This window comes from Diabrotica undecimpunctata, chromosome 3 (assembly GCF_040954645.1).
Source record: "Diabrotica undecimpunctata isolate CICGRU chromosome 3, icDiaUnde3, whole genome shotgun sequence".
NCBI lineage: Eukaryota > Metazoa > Arthropoda > Insecta > Coleoptera > Chrysomelidae > Diabrotica > Diabrotica undecimpunctata.
The window spans coordinates 82,440,016-82,455,211 of NC_092805.1; the positions used below are offsets into that span (position 1 = coordinate 82,440,016).

A 15,196-nucleotide genomic window follows, 5' to 3' on the forward strand; every position below is an offset into this window, starting at 1 on the left:
CTACATCACAAAACGTATTCGGAATCTATATTCCATCATCAGTGTGTCTAAGTGTAATGGATATCTCTATAATTTGAGAAAAAATGCCCATATACCATGTATGTGTTTTGAAGCGTATTCTATATGTATAGAGCAATCAACATGTCTGCCAAATCTACACCACCATACCACCACGACTGTTATAGTGATCCATTTTGGAGAATCTTTGTATGGTTGCCATTGGAATGTAGGCTACAATATAAGAACTACATAAGGTTACGGACTTGTTATCGTACCACTTTACAACGACAATCATTGTCTACTCTTTGGTCAAAAGAACCTCTCCCATCTTTTTTCATTTTCTTATCAGGTTCAAGTCGGTCCCCGTAGTCTGTTAATAACAGTTCCTAAAGAAAGTATTCCAAATTCACTTCGAAGATATGTAATAAGTTCCAAACTTGTAAAATAATTATCGAAATAAACCGTCGATAAAGGTTTATTTTGGAGTGTTGAACATAGTGCTAAAACACATTTTATTCCAAATCCCATGTTATTTTTCTCATGTGTAAAACGATGGTTTCTAAAGGTATCGTTTCATCCATAGGGAAAGAAATCATACACTATCCCCGATACGCCACAACGAACAAACATTTTGAAACCCCATTTTTTTGGTTTCTTCTTCACATATTGTCTTTTCGAGCCTGCCTTTTCCCCATTGTATGGGACCATCATTTTATCCACTGGACATCTAGACTCTGCTTCAATTGTGAGACAGTTTCTTTGTACACAATCTAAAATAGGCCTTATTTTGAAATATCTGTCATTATTCCACTCCTCATTGTTGGCAAAATGTAGGCTTAGTGGTATTGCTTGATACTTCTTTAGTTACATAACAGTTGCAATAAGATCATATCGCGTCTCTTGAGACCAAAAGTCCGTGTACGCCGGCATGTCAACAATCTGCATTAAAATTTCGATAGCTAAGAAATCTTGTATCTCATCTATACTTGTGTCTATACTGTTATGAACATGCTCTCGGCATGGCCCAGGTAACGGTTGCATTGCATCTCTAATACTCTTCTCGAAGATTCGCGGTGTATCGAGTGCGACAGAGAATAACCGGTCACGTAGGCGAATTAGAGGTGGGACTACGTCAGAATATTCTCGAACATAATACTTTTGGTATATATAGGTAACAATGTTAGAAGTAGAGTTAGTTGTTAAGATACTACCGAACTGTAAACTTATAAATAAATATATTTATATAAATTCGAACCGCTCGTTTTATTTAATCTCACTACAGTTGGTGTCACGGTGTGAGGATAATTAATTTATTTAAAAATAAATTCAGCAGTGACTTTTGAAAAAGACTTTTGAACATTTTAAAAAAAGTACGCGTGCCTGACCAAAGATGCTGCTAGTACAACTCTCAGTAACACAGTTGCGTGAGCAGCTAGAAGAACGCGATGAAGATTGCAGCAGATCCAAGAAGATCCTCCAAGAAAGAATCTTCTAAAAGAGATGATAATAAATTAGAGAATGTTCCCAAAAGATTCGATGAAACATTCGAAAATGTATTTAGAAGATTCGATGAGACTTCACAAATAATTAAAGAAATATGTATTCAAAACAATGAGAACTTTGAAGAAATCTCGAGAAAATTCGATAAGATACAGAAAAATGTAAACGACAAGATAGAAGACGTAGAAGAGAAGATCAAACAATTAGAGACCATGATAACTAACATGAAAGTGCTACCACCAGACTTAGATCCGTTAGTGAAAGAAGAATCACCTAGAGACGAAACGACACATAATATAAGATTCAAATTGCCACCATTTGATGGAAAGTATTCTTGGTCCATATACCTTAGACAATTTGAAGCTATTGCGACAGCCAATCATTGGACAGAACAAGAAAAAGCTGTTTCCTTAACTGCTGCTTTAAGAGGTGATGCTGCAGATATCCTAAGGTCGATTCCTAAGGGCCAAGAAAAATGTTACCAGACCTTGTTAAACGGACTAAATAAACGTTACGGAGATGCCCATCTACAACAAGTCTACAAAGTACAAATAAGAAGTAGAATCCAACGAGCAAGTGAGAGTTTGCAAGAATTTGAAGCAAATATTGCTCGTATAGCGCTGTTGGCCTATCCAGAGGCACTAGACAACATTTTGGAAGAAGTTGCTGTAGATGCCTTCGTCAATGGGTTAAGAGACATTGAACTACAGAAAGCTTTACGACTAGCAAGACCGAAAGTTTTAGATGAAGCGCTCCCTATTGCCTTAGAACATGAAACAGCTAGTCAAGCTTCACGGAGCTATCAAGTACGAACCTCTGAAGAGAGCGAAGAAAAAAACGAGAAACGTCTGGAGGAAATCGTACGGAAAGTAGTTCGTGACATGATGCCGAAGAGACGTGAACCCAGATGTTGGAATGGTAACGACGTAGGTCACATTCGTCGTAAATTGCAAGAAAATAATACAACAGTCAGAAAGCTAGAACAAATCGAACACAGGGCTGGAAAAAGTCATTCAAATGCTGATGCTCAGTCAAGACGGCCATACAGTGCAAATCGTAATCGTTGTCTTGAATTAGAAGAACGACTTTGCCCCGTGAGACGAACCGCCGTCATTAATAATCAATGGCAGCCTCAACAGCTACAAGACGCTCAAGCAGATGATCCATGTATAAAAAGAGTATTGGATTGGATGCGTCGAAGTGAAAGACCTTCTTGGTAAGACATTAGTGCATGTAGTCCAGAAGTCAAGTGTTACTGGAGCCAATGGAATTGCCTAGTGCTGAAAGATGATCTTCTGTATAGAACCTTTGAGAACGATGATGGTACAGAAACTAAGCTTCAGTTGTACCTAAAAGTAAAGTGTCAGAAGTTTTGCGTCAGTTGCATGACGGTGCATCAGGTGGACACTTTGGTATTACGAAGACTCTGCAAAAGGTTCGAGAACGGTTCTATTGGGTGAACTGTAAAGATGATGTAAGAAGATGGTGCCGGAAATGTGAACTGTGTGCAACCAGTAATGGTCCAGTTGGTAAAAAGAGGGCACCCATGAAACAGTACAATGTTGGTAGTCCTGTGGAAAGAGTAGCAAACGACATTGGAGGTCCACTTCCAGAGACGAATGATGGAAATAGATATATCCTGGTAGCCATTGATTATTTTACGAAATGGACTGAGGCCTATGCGATACCAAATCAAGAAGCTGCTACCGTTGCAGAGGTACTGGTTAAAGAATTCTTTAGCCGATTTGGTGTTCCATTGGAGATCCACTCAGACCAAGGGCGAAACTTCGAGTCAAACCTTTTCCAAAACGTTTGTAAATTGATTGGTGTCAATAAGACCAGAACGACACCCCTGCATCCTCAATCAGATGGAATGGTCGAGAGAATGAACCGAACAATGGGTAAACACCTGTCCAAAGTTGTATCAGAACATCAAAGAGATTGGGACCAGCACATTCATTTATTCCTAATGGCCTACCGCTCGGCCGTGAATGAAACTACAGGTCAGACTCCAACCTGCCTGATGTTAGGTCGAGAAGTTCGTTTACCCTGCGACCTAGAGTTTGGCTGCAGACCTTCCGAAGAACATGTTGCAAGCGAAGATTATGTCGACCGCCTGAAGTTAAGAATGAACAACATTCATGAACTTGCCCGACAACACATCCAGATAGCCAGTGACAGAATGAAAGATCAATATGATTCTCGATGCAACAGTGAAAGCTATGAAGTAGGTGATCTTGTGTGGCTTTATAATCCACAACGTCGTCGAGGCTTGTCTCCCAAACTGCAAAGACAATGGGAAGGTCCGTATGAAATTAAGAAGAAAATAAATGACGTAATATACCGAATTAAGAAGTTGCCGAAAGGTAAACCAAAAGTAGTTCACATAAATCGTCTTGCACCATATGCTGGCTCAAATGAAACAGAAGAAGCACGAACCCTTCAACATGAGATCAAAGATGACCGGCGACTCAGCTTTAATGAATTTATGTTAAATTACGCAGAGAGAAAGAGTGCTAGATTCGGCGTGACCACAGAAGTTCAGCAGGATCTTTTTAGTGTTCCGCATAACGTCTCTCTAGCCCACTGTGTTGCCCAAGATCTTGAGATGACTAAAGGAATCTCATCCGTATTTTATAACAAATTCGGTCGTTTGGACGAGTTAAAAACCAGCAGCCTAAAGTTGGAAGAGCACTGAGATTATAAGATGGTTCTCGATCTTTGCTGTATATGGTGACCAGGAAGTCGTATACAGACAGGGCAAGCTTCGAGGATATATGGCGTGCTCTAACTAATTTGAAGAAAATTGTGTGCAATTACGACATCAAGAATTTGGCCTTACCCAAGATAGGCCATGCACTAGATAATCTGGACTGGAAGATTGTCAGAAGCATGCTTGAAGTAATCTTCCGAGAAACCGGCGTACGAATTACTGTGTGTTGCATTAACCCGATGAGATCGTATCCTTCAAAGTCAGTAGACTGTTATTTCTTTCTAAAGGGTTCATGCAGAGCAGAGAGTCCTGTAGATTTCGCCATCCTGTGCCTACATATAGAGTTGCTGATCGGGACGATCAGATTTAAGAGGGGAGCAGTGTTACGAACATGCTCTCGGCATGGCCCAGGTAACGGTTGCATTGCATCTCTAATACTCTTCTCGAAACTTCGCGGTGTATTGAGTGCGAGAGAGAATAACCGGTCACGTAGGCGAATTAGAGGTGGGACTACGTCAGAATATTCTCGAACATAATACTTTTGGTATATATAGGTAACAATGTTAGAAGTAGAGTTAGTTGTTAAGATACTACCGAACTGTAAACTTATAAATAAATTGTAACAGCCACACCGCTCCGTGGCTGAATACCACCGAAGTTACCATGACTGTGTCCACCGAGAGTGAACGGTGACAAGAGACATATATATGTTTTGTTGTAAGATCTAGGTTAAATTATAACACATGGTTTTCTTTTTTTAATAAAATCGTGTAAATCAATATTCACAGTCATTACCTAACTATTTTAACTAATACCCATATCACAACTGGCACCCAACTTGGGCAAAATAGTTTAAAGTGTAGTTCGTACTGTGAAAATCGTAAAGTTTCATTGTGAACAGGAAAAAGTGTTTTGCTCCCGCCATTGTAAGGTGATTAGTGTACATTTTTACTTAGTTTAGTGCTTCACAACAATAAATCTACTGTGTATGTGACTGCTGTGGAAACTCCGCACAGACCATCCAAAAACATCCTGTGGGAATATCAATCTTCCACTACAGACCATTCAAAACATCCTGTGGGAATATCAATCTTCCACTAGGCCATTCAGAAACATCCTGTGGGAATATCAAGCTTCCATTCAAGGGTATTTACAAGAAATAAGCAACAGAAACTGTAAGCCTTTAATTTTATTACTATTTTTGTGTTAAACTTGCAATCACGGCAACAAACGATAAACACAGTTATTCGCTTAGGTCGACGACGGTTTTTAGTTCAAGCGAATCAACATCAGCAGAAATGTCTTCGGTAAATTTAACAAGCGAACAGTTTCAAGCCTTATTAAATACAATAGCAAGGCCTATTTCGGACTCAGGTAGTTTAGCAAAATGCGCTTCTCGATTAGATGGATCAAAGGGGGCTGATGGTAAAGCTTTTATAGATGCGGTCGAGATCTATAAAGAATGCACCCACGTGTCTGACGCGAACGCATTAAAGGGTATGCGAACGCATGCTGCTAGACGGTTTCGCCGCCACGTGGTTTCAAGGTGTTAAAAATACGGTAAACACGTGGGCCAGCGCCATTAATTTATTACGATCGACTTTTGGACCTCAAAAACCAGCCTACAGAGTGTATCGGGAACTGTTTTCGACGGAACAAGATGCTAAAACTCCGTGATACATTAACCGAAGCCACTCAATTAGATATGGTATACGGTTTGTTGCATAGGAGAATACGTGAAAAAGTAGCACGTGATAAGATCAATACATTTAGCGAACTCTTAAAAGAAGCGAGGCAAACTGAAGAATCGTATGAAAATCCGGAAATAAACGTTAAAAACGAAAACGAATCAAAACGGGTACGGTGTAGCTTTTGCAAAAATCCAGGTCACGTGAAGGATGAATGTCGAAAATTGGCCGCAGCCAGAACCAGGGAAGTAGATTCTCGAAAATCTTCGGTTGAGCCCAAACCTAATCCTCCTCTAGTAACTTCTCGTACCAACCCTAAACCAACCTTTTTTACTTCGAATCAGATTTCGTGTTATGGATGTAAGACTCCTGGATTCATTAAGAGTAATTGTCCAAAATGCAAATCATCCAGTAAATCCTGGATTCGGGAGCACAGTGCAGTATTGCTGGCTCTCAGCTAAGAGATATTCTCTTGAAGGATGAGGTACCCTTTTCCACAAACAGTGTAGACATGACCCTAGCGGATGGTAGGACTACTTCTACTACTGTTTTGGTCTTTGATTTAGTTGTTATCTTACAAAACCGCTCTCATAGCATTTCCTTAATTTCTGTGCCCACACACACAAATAGTCGTACCTTACTGAGGGCAGACTTTTTAAGAAAAGCTAACATCATTCTAGACATTCCTAATGACTCATGGTTTTATGGTGATGTCCCTAATATCCCCTACTCATTTGCTCCAGATCCAGCTCAGGTCAGCTCTCCTTGCCAGGTCAATAGCGTTACTTTTGCTCATTTAGAACTACGAGTAGATGAAGGAATTTCTCTATCCTTAGAAGAAAGATCCAAGCTTAACAACATTGTTAAGGAAAATTCTGATTTATTCGTATATAATATAGACCCTACTCCATATGCTGAACACTCCATTGTATTGCTTGATGATGTACCAATATCTGTTCCACCTTACCGTATGTCAGAGCCCAAAAGGCAATTACTGCGTCAGGAATTAGATAAACTTTTGGCTCAAGGCATAATCGAAGAGTGTGAGTCCCCATATGCTTTTCACCCGTGGTACTTGTGCCTAAGAGAGATGGAGGTATCAGATTAACAGTAGACTATCGACGCTTAAACGCAATAACACGTGCAGATAAGTACCCTCTGCCACGTATTGAAGATATTTTGCATGCACAAAGGAAACCCGATTTATTACTACCCTCGACTTAAAATATGGTTATCATCAAATCTCTGTACGAACAGCTGATCGTGACAAAACAGCCTTCGTGTGTCTATTTGGCACCTTTCTGTACACACGCATGCCCTTTGGTATGTGTAACAGTCCCGCTAGTTTCCAAAGGATGATTGATAAATTTCGTGCTGGTCTTCAAAATCTGAATATCCTAGCTTATTTAGATGATCTGATAATATTATCCCCATCCTTCTCTGATCACATAGATGATTTGAAACAAGTATTCAACCGGATGCGCCTATTTAAATTATGTCTAAATAGAGCAAAATGTTCATTCGCCTGTGAGGAAGTCCAATATCTCGGACACATCCTTTCACCTTTGGGTATCCGGCCAAGTGAAAATAAAGTATCTGCCATATTAAACATGACACCACCCCTAAATGTTACTCAACTGCTAAAATTCCTGCAAACATGCTCATGGTTCCGTAGATTCATCGAAAATTTCTCCCATGTTGCTAAACCTTTGTCGAATTTAACCAAGAAAAATGTGAAATGGACCTGGGGAGCAGAACAACAAGAGGCCTTTGAATGTCTGAAACAATTATTGTGTTCCGCCCCAATCCTACGACAAGCTGACTGCAAGTTACCTTATATACTTCGTACAGATGCTAGCAATTATGCTTTGGGGGCATGTCTTCTCCAGGGGGACAAAGAGAACGAACGACCTGTAGAGTATGCTTCGAGACTCCTGACTCCTGCTGAATAAAACTATAGCACTACAGAACGAGAAGCTCTCGCTGTGGTTTGGGCAGTGAAGAAATTTCGAGGATACTTAGAAGGCGCTACTACAATAGTGCAAAGTGACCACCAAGCCTTAAAATGGCTAATGACCTTAAAGTCCCCTACTGGACGGTTAGCTCGATGGGCTTTAGAGCTCATGCCATATGACCTAAAAATAGAATATATCACAGGAAGAAAAATGTAATCACAGATACTCTATCAAGGCCTCCCATGACAGAAGTTCCCATCATAGCTGAAGTTCATCTAGTAAGATTAGATTTTCCAACTCTTAGTGTTGCTGATGTTATTATTATTTTATTATGTTATTATTAGATGTTTAGAATATCCCTCTTCTGACACAAGCGTAGATTTCAAGAGGTGGGCAGAAAGAGGATATATCATGAACAATGGGATATTATACCGTTATACTCCTGAAGTAGATGAAGAAGAGCCCCAATTGGTAGGGGCTAGTACACGTATTCCTCACAGACTGCATGAGTACCATGATTCCGCTACTGCTGGTTATTATGGAGTGGAGAAGACATATCAAAGAATAATAAAACGCTACTATTGGCCTGGAATGAAGAAAATTATCTCTGACCATGTAAGTAAATGTCTTCAGTGCCAACGCTATAAAGTCTCTAACCTCAAACCCGCTGGTCTCCTACAAACCCCTGTTCAGTCCCAGAGGTTTGAAGTGCTATCTATTGATTTATTTGGGCCTTTGCCCCTCTCTCCTCAAGGTTATACATGGATTCTGGTAGTAGAAGACACTGCTAGTCGTTGGGTAGAATTATTCCCGTTAGAATCTGCTACTGCCGCTGCCTGCGCCAAGTGTTTCATAGACAACATAATCTTACGATACGGAATCCCTCGTCGAGTCGTCAGTGACAACGGTACTCAGTTCGTGAGTGCGGTAATGCAGCAAGTGGCGCATTGTTTCGGGTACCAACAGAACCTCATACCTGTATACCACCCGGAAGCTAACCCCGTCGAACGAAAAAATAGAGACATTAAAACTCAGTTAGCTATTCTAACAAATAATGACCATTCGTCTTGGTCTGAAAAGTTACCCGCTATACGGTTCGCGATGAACACTGTGAAGTGCGACTCAACCGGTTTCACTCCTGCGTACCTCACGTTCGGTCGCGAGTTACGAACTTCTGATGATGCAAATCGTGATTTTCGAAGCATCATAGCCAAGGACAACTTCGTGCCACAAATCACGCCCTATCTAATAACTTTGAGTAAAGCTCTTAGTGAAGCCCGCGAGACACATGAACAATCCCAAGATAGACGTAAGAAGTATAAAGACTGCCACCGCCGCTCGGTTTCGTTCGAAGTAGGTGATATTGTGCTAGTCGATTCGCATACACTAAGTGACGCGTCTAAGTCCATAACTTCGAAGTTCGCGCCGCGTCGTGACGGACCCTACAAGGTGACCAAAATGCTGTCCCCTACAACCTATGAAGTTTCACACATCGACAATCCGGATGTTCCTGCTGGAAAATATCATGTCTCATATTAAAAGGCCTTGACGCCTTTCCATGCCGATCCAGAAGATCCGTGCCCTGCTCCAGTTCAACCTCTCTGTAGAAGAGGTCGTCCAGTGAAATCCTCAGAAGCCGACCCTCCTGCTCCACTGGTCTCCTGCCCAGAGTCTTTGACCCTTGGGTTAGACGATAGCGAAATGGGCCCCCCTGTTGGAGATGACCTTGCTCAAATTGAAGCTGAACCTGAACCTGACCCTATTGCCAGACGTAGACAACCCCGACCAAAACGTTGTCATTGCTGTCCTGTAGAGCTCTATTCCTGCTTAGACTCTGTTGCCCCACCCGCGAGTCGCCAGGGTGGTGCAAAGGGGGAGGATGTAACAGCCACACCGCTCCGTGGCTGAATACCACCGAAGTTACCATGACAGTGTCCACCGAGAGTGAACGGTGACAAGAGACATATATATGTTTTATTGTTGTAAGATCTAGGTTAAATTATAACACATGGTTTTCTTTTTTTAATAAAATCGTGTAAATCAATATTCACAGTCATTACCTAACTATTTTAACTAATACCTACATCACAAAATATATTTATATAAATTCGAACCCCTCATTTTATTTAATCTCGCTACAATACATTTGCGAAATATTTGTGTCGAATACAGGTTAGTTTGTTCTACGATTAATTCAACAATATCTGGACTAAAAACCGTTTTAAAATATTGCAAAGTTGTTTTTATATTTTGTGGTTTTGTAAAATCATTACTTTGTTCTGTTGTTACCTTATATTCAAAATCATCAGTCGTCCAGTTAAATGAAGGCTCATCTTTTTCCCCTTGCGTTTTATTGAAGAACTTGCTTGTTTTTGGACTACTGGATAAAATTGTGGCACTACTGAGGGAGTAGCTACTGCTAGTCTTCGTTTACTGACTGAAACAGGTAATATTTCTACAGCTTCTTCTATATCTTCTTCAGAATTATATTTTCTTCAACATCATCCGTGTCTTCTGTAAATTTTTTCAAAAAATTACGAGATAATACCTCTTGTTCGTCATCACTACTACTTTCTGGGTTGCTTTCAACACCAACTGAAAGCAAAAGAGCAATTATGTTATTAATTCTCCTTTTTTTAGTCCAAGAAAAAAATTAATGTCAAATAAGCCATATTGGGCGGTGTATAATATACAATACAAAAAGTTTTGATTCGATTTGCTGAAAAAATATTTACAGTACAGCAAAAATTTGTTTATATATAAACAGTATAATGCTTCAAAAATAAGTTCCCAAAAAATTAGCACTGTATAATAAAAAACAATAAACTGATATAAACACTTGTTGGTTTGAACAACACGCTTGCTCAGCTATTTTGTCGAGACTGTATCCATACCGTCAGAACTAAATGCGCGAAATTAAGAATTTTCGGGTCGATTTTCAGTCGGCTACATACGGTAGTGTATACTCAACTACGCAGTGCCAAGAACTGGGTTTCAAATACTATCGATTGTCAAATAAAAAATTTGAAATATTATGTATATTATAACATACGTTGCCAAGTCAAGGGTTAACAATGGTGACATGTGAAATAAAAGAAGTTATAAAATGGCGACAGGTTCTTTAGATGTGATGATTAGTTTTTCTTTAATAAATAATATATACAGAAACTGGTCGTCTATTAAAAAAAACCCACAGAGTATAAACAAACATATCCAGCCAGAAAACGAAGAGCATTACTATAGCTAAATATCCAATTAGATGTAAGCTCATAATGGAGAACAAACCAATAGAACAGATGAACCAAATCAAATTTCTCTGCCAGATTTGTCCAGTCACTACCCAGTCAGAGGTCTAAGATGGCAGATAAATAAGGCCGCAGTTATAAGTTTTAGTCATATCTTGAAGTTTTAAGAGATATTGTCTGGAATGATCCATGCATGCAAAGAGACTGCAAAACAAAAATTAACTAGTAAAGTTTGTTTAGCAGAAAATGGTTGACTTCAATTAGTGCGGTCGTAAATATTGTTGTGAATTTATTAAAAGGTTCAATATTTATAACACTTACGGAATTAATTTATTTCTTTATTTATATTAACTTATCTGACAATAATTTATTATATCCGTACGTAACAAATTCGCGAGCGCGGGTCTTGAGAATTAACTGGCCCTCCATATAAAAATGTTGTATTTATATACGAAATCCTGATATACTAGAACAGCATCGAAAGATCGCATTGTCTTGCATCGAAAAATCGAGAAGCATCTAGTTGGATGATTCACCATAATTTGAATCTAGATCCTTCGCCAAAATTTCTACAATAAAACAGAATTATTAGTGAATAAAAACATGTTTTAAAGGTTAAAACTATGACTCATATTTTTACGTAACATTGCCCCCCTCTCAAAAGATGGTTCCTCCTGGAACCTTGTTGGGACTAGAACTGGAACGGTATGCTGGTATCGGCAACTGGACCCTCTTTTACAACTTCCAGTTGTATAAAAATGACAAGGGACGGTTTTCTCTCCGCACCAGTAACTATGCGGATTGCAACAGACTAACACCTGGACTTCGGTGTCTTTAAAGATCTCCTCCACCATATTTCGGATAACCCTCCAATCTAATTGGCGGCACTCCAACTTTGGCAAGGCTAACTTTTGCACGTCGGACTCTAGTACGTGCTCTCTCAGTTGAAGTAAGGCTTCCCATACATCTCGGTAGGTAGGTTGGTCACGGGCAGTGTCTTTTGTTACCAGGTAGAAAAGGTAACGTGATGCATCTTGGAGTTTCAAGGTTTTACCGGGAGCTGGCACCTGGCATTGAAGTTCTGCAATTCGACCAAACTTCCTTCGAAAGACGGATGCCAACCCTGGTGCTTCTTTGATACTGGCCGGGATGGTAAGGGCCAGCGAGTAGTCATCGGGGAGCGCGAGTAGATCTTGCTTTTCTTCAGTGGTAACACCATGTCTCGCTTTACCGGTACCTCCATAGGGACCCATGAATTCCTCAAACGTGAGGTCAGACACATCTTGGACTTGGTTTACTTCCACTTCTTCATCTACGTCGTGGTCACCTTCGAAAGACGCCAGCCGGTTATGGTGTACTATCATCGGCTTTCCCCTCGGAATCTTGCTTATTCGGTAGATGACATCGTTGATCTTCTCCATGATGAGGTATGGACCTTCCCAAAACTGCTGCAATTTGGGAGAACAACCTTTTCGCTTCTTGGGATTATAGAGCCAGACCTTGTCGTTCTTTTTAAAGCAACCCTTTTCGGCTTGTGTATCGTACCGTTTCTTCATTCGGTCGCTAGCGATCTGAAGGTGGGAACGGACCAATTCATGTACATCGTCCATTCTTCTTCGTAATTCGATCACATAATCTTCACCTGCTACATCTTCTCCAGGTCGACATCCAAACTCGAGATCACAAGGTAGTCGCATTTCGCGTCCGAACAGGACTTTGGCTGGTGTCTGGCCTGTTGATTCGTTAACAGCAGATCTGTAGGCCATTGTGAAGAACGGAAGGTATTGGTCCCAGTCTCGCTGATGATCGGACACCATCTTTGTCAAATACTTGCCAACTGTCCTATTCATTCGTTCTACCATACCATCCGATTGCGGGTGATACGCGGTAGTTCTTGTTTTCTTCATGCCTAGTCTATCACATATTCCTTGGAATAGATCGCTTTCGAAGTTCCTGCCTTGGTCACTATGGATCTCCAAAGGCACTCCAAATCGGCTGATATATTCTTGGATCAACTTATCTGCAACGGTGGCGGCCTTCTGGTCTGGAAGTGCGTAAATCTCGACCCACTTAGTGAAGTAATCCATTACTACCAGCATGTACTTGCCTCCCTTTTCACTTTCTGGAAATGGCCCAGCGATGTCCAAAGCTATTCTTTCAAACGGGCTTCCAACATTATATTGTCTCATAGGAGCTCTCCTTTTTCGGTAAGGCCCGTTACTCGTGGCACAAATAGTACATTTCTTACACCAGTCTTTTACATCGTCGGAACTGTTCATCCAATAAAACCGTTCCCGAATTCGCTGAAGGGTTTTCCTTACACCAAAATGCCCTCCCGATGGACTGTCGTGTAACTGACGAAGTACTTCGGCTATTCTGCTCTTTGGGATCACCAACTGTCTTCTCTTCTCTGAACCGTCATCATTTTCCAGGACTCGTTTGAGCAAGCCATCTTCGATGATAAATGAGTCTCACTGGGCCCAATACGTCTTAACTACTGAGCATAGGTTTGATATTTCCTGCCAAGGTGGTCGACGGTTTTCCTCTTTCCATTTTCGGATTTTCTGTATAACTGGATCTCTCTCTTGTTCTTCCCTTATCTTAGTAGGCGTCCAGTCGTCGTTGACAATCGTCGTTCTTAGCACTGCTGCTTCCTTGGATTCCGTTTTGTTGCAGTGGGAACACTCTGCTGGGCATGGCCTTCTGGAAAGAGAATCAGCGTTTCTGTGGCTAACTCCGGCCCGGTGCTCAATCTTAAAATCGTATTCTTGGAGTCGTTCGATCCACCTGGCTATCTGACCCTCTGGATTCTTAAACTGCATCAACCACTTAAAAGCGGCATGGTCGGTTCGGATTAGAAACTTTCTGCCATAGAGGTATTGGTAGAAGTGCTCTACTGATTTAACTACTGCTAGAAGTTCTCTTCTCGTGACGCAATAATTCCGCTCAGGTTTTGAAAGGACTTTACTAAAATATCCGAGGACTCGTTCCTGTCCTCCTTGAATCTGAGACAGCACTCCTCCAATTCCCACGTTACTTGCATCCGTATCTAAGATGAACTCTCCTTCTGGCAGTGGATACCCCAAAATTGGTGCTGTTATTAAATGCTTTTTCAACGTTTCAAAGGCATTTTGGCAGTCTATATCCCAGCGGTATTCTCTTGCTTCCTCTGTAAGTCGCGTTAATGGCTTAGCGATATCTGCAAACTTCTTAATAAACCTCCGGTAGTAAGTACATAGTCCAAGAAAACTTCTCACTTGATGTTTGTCAGTTGGTTTTGGCCATTCCTTAATGGAATCGATTTTTCCCTTATCCACGGCCACTCCTTCTTTACTGACTATATGACCCAGATAATTGACTTTACCTTGAAATAGCTGGCACTTCTTGGGGTTTAGCATCAATTGGGCAGCTTTAAGTGGATTAAAAACGTTTTCTAAATTCCTCAAATGATCTTCGAATGTCTCCCCCAAGACGATTATGTCATCTAAATAAACCAGGCATGTTTTCCAAGATAACCCTCTCAACACATTTTCCATAAGCCTCTCAAATGTCGCAGGAGCATTACAAAGTCCAAATGGCATAACGTTGAATTGCCACAATCCAGATCCTGTGGTGAAGGCTGTCTTTTCTTTATCGACTGGGTCCATTTCTACCTGCCAGTATCCAGACTTCAAATCTAAAGTAGAAAACAATTTACTTCCAGCCAATGTGTCCAATGTGTCATCGATCCGAGGCAGAGGATAACTATCTTTCTTGGTAACGTTGTTCAGCAAACGGTAATCCACACAGAACCTCGTCGTTCCGTCTTTCTTCTTAACCAGGACCACCGGAGAGACCCATGGACTCGTAGAAGGTTCTATCACCCCGTCTTTCTTCATTTCCTGAACAATCGTTTCAGCTTCCTCTCTCTTCGCCTGTGGTAATCGTCGAGCTGTTTGACGAATTGGCTTAGCATTACCAGTATCAATTTTATGCTTAACAACGGTAGTTCTTCCCGTCTTTCCTCCTTTCGGTACGAAAATATCACGATACTGCCGAAGAAATTCCCTTAATTTCCTTTTCTCCATCTGATTTAGAGACTGTCCTGCAACTGCA

General features: G+C 40.8%; 1 protein-coding gene across 2 annotated transcripts in view; it reads left to right on the top strand.

The window, feature by feature from the left end:
• The window catches only part of LOC140436967 (uncharacterized), a 499,062-nt gene that overhangs the window by 446,421 nt on the left and 37,445 nt on the right, over positions 1-15,196 (top strand). The window lies entirely within an intron of this gene.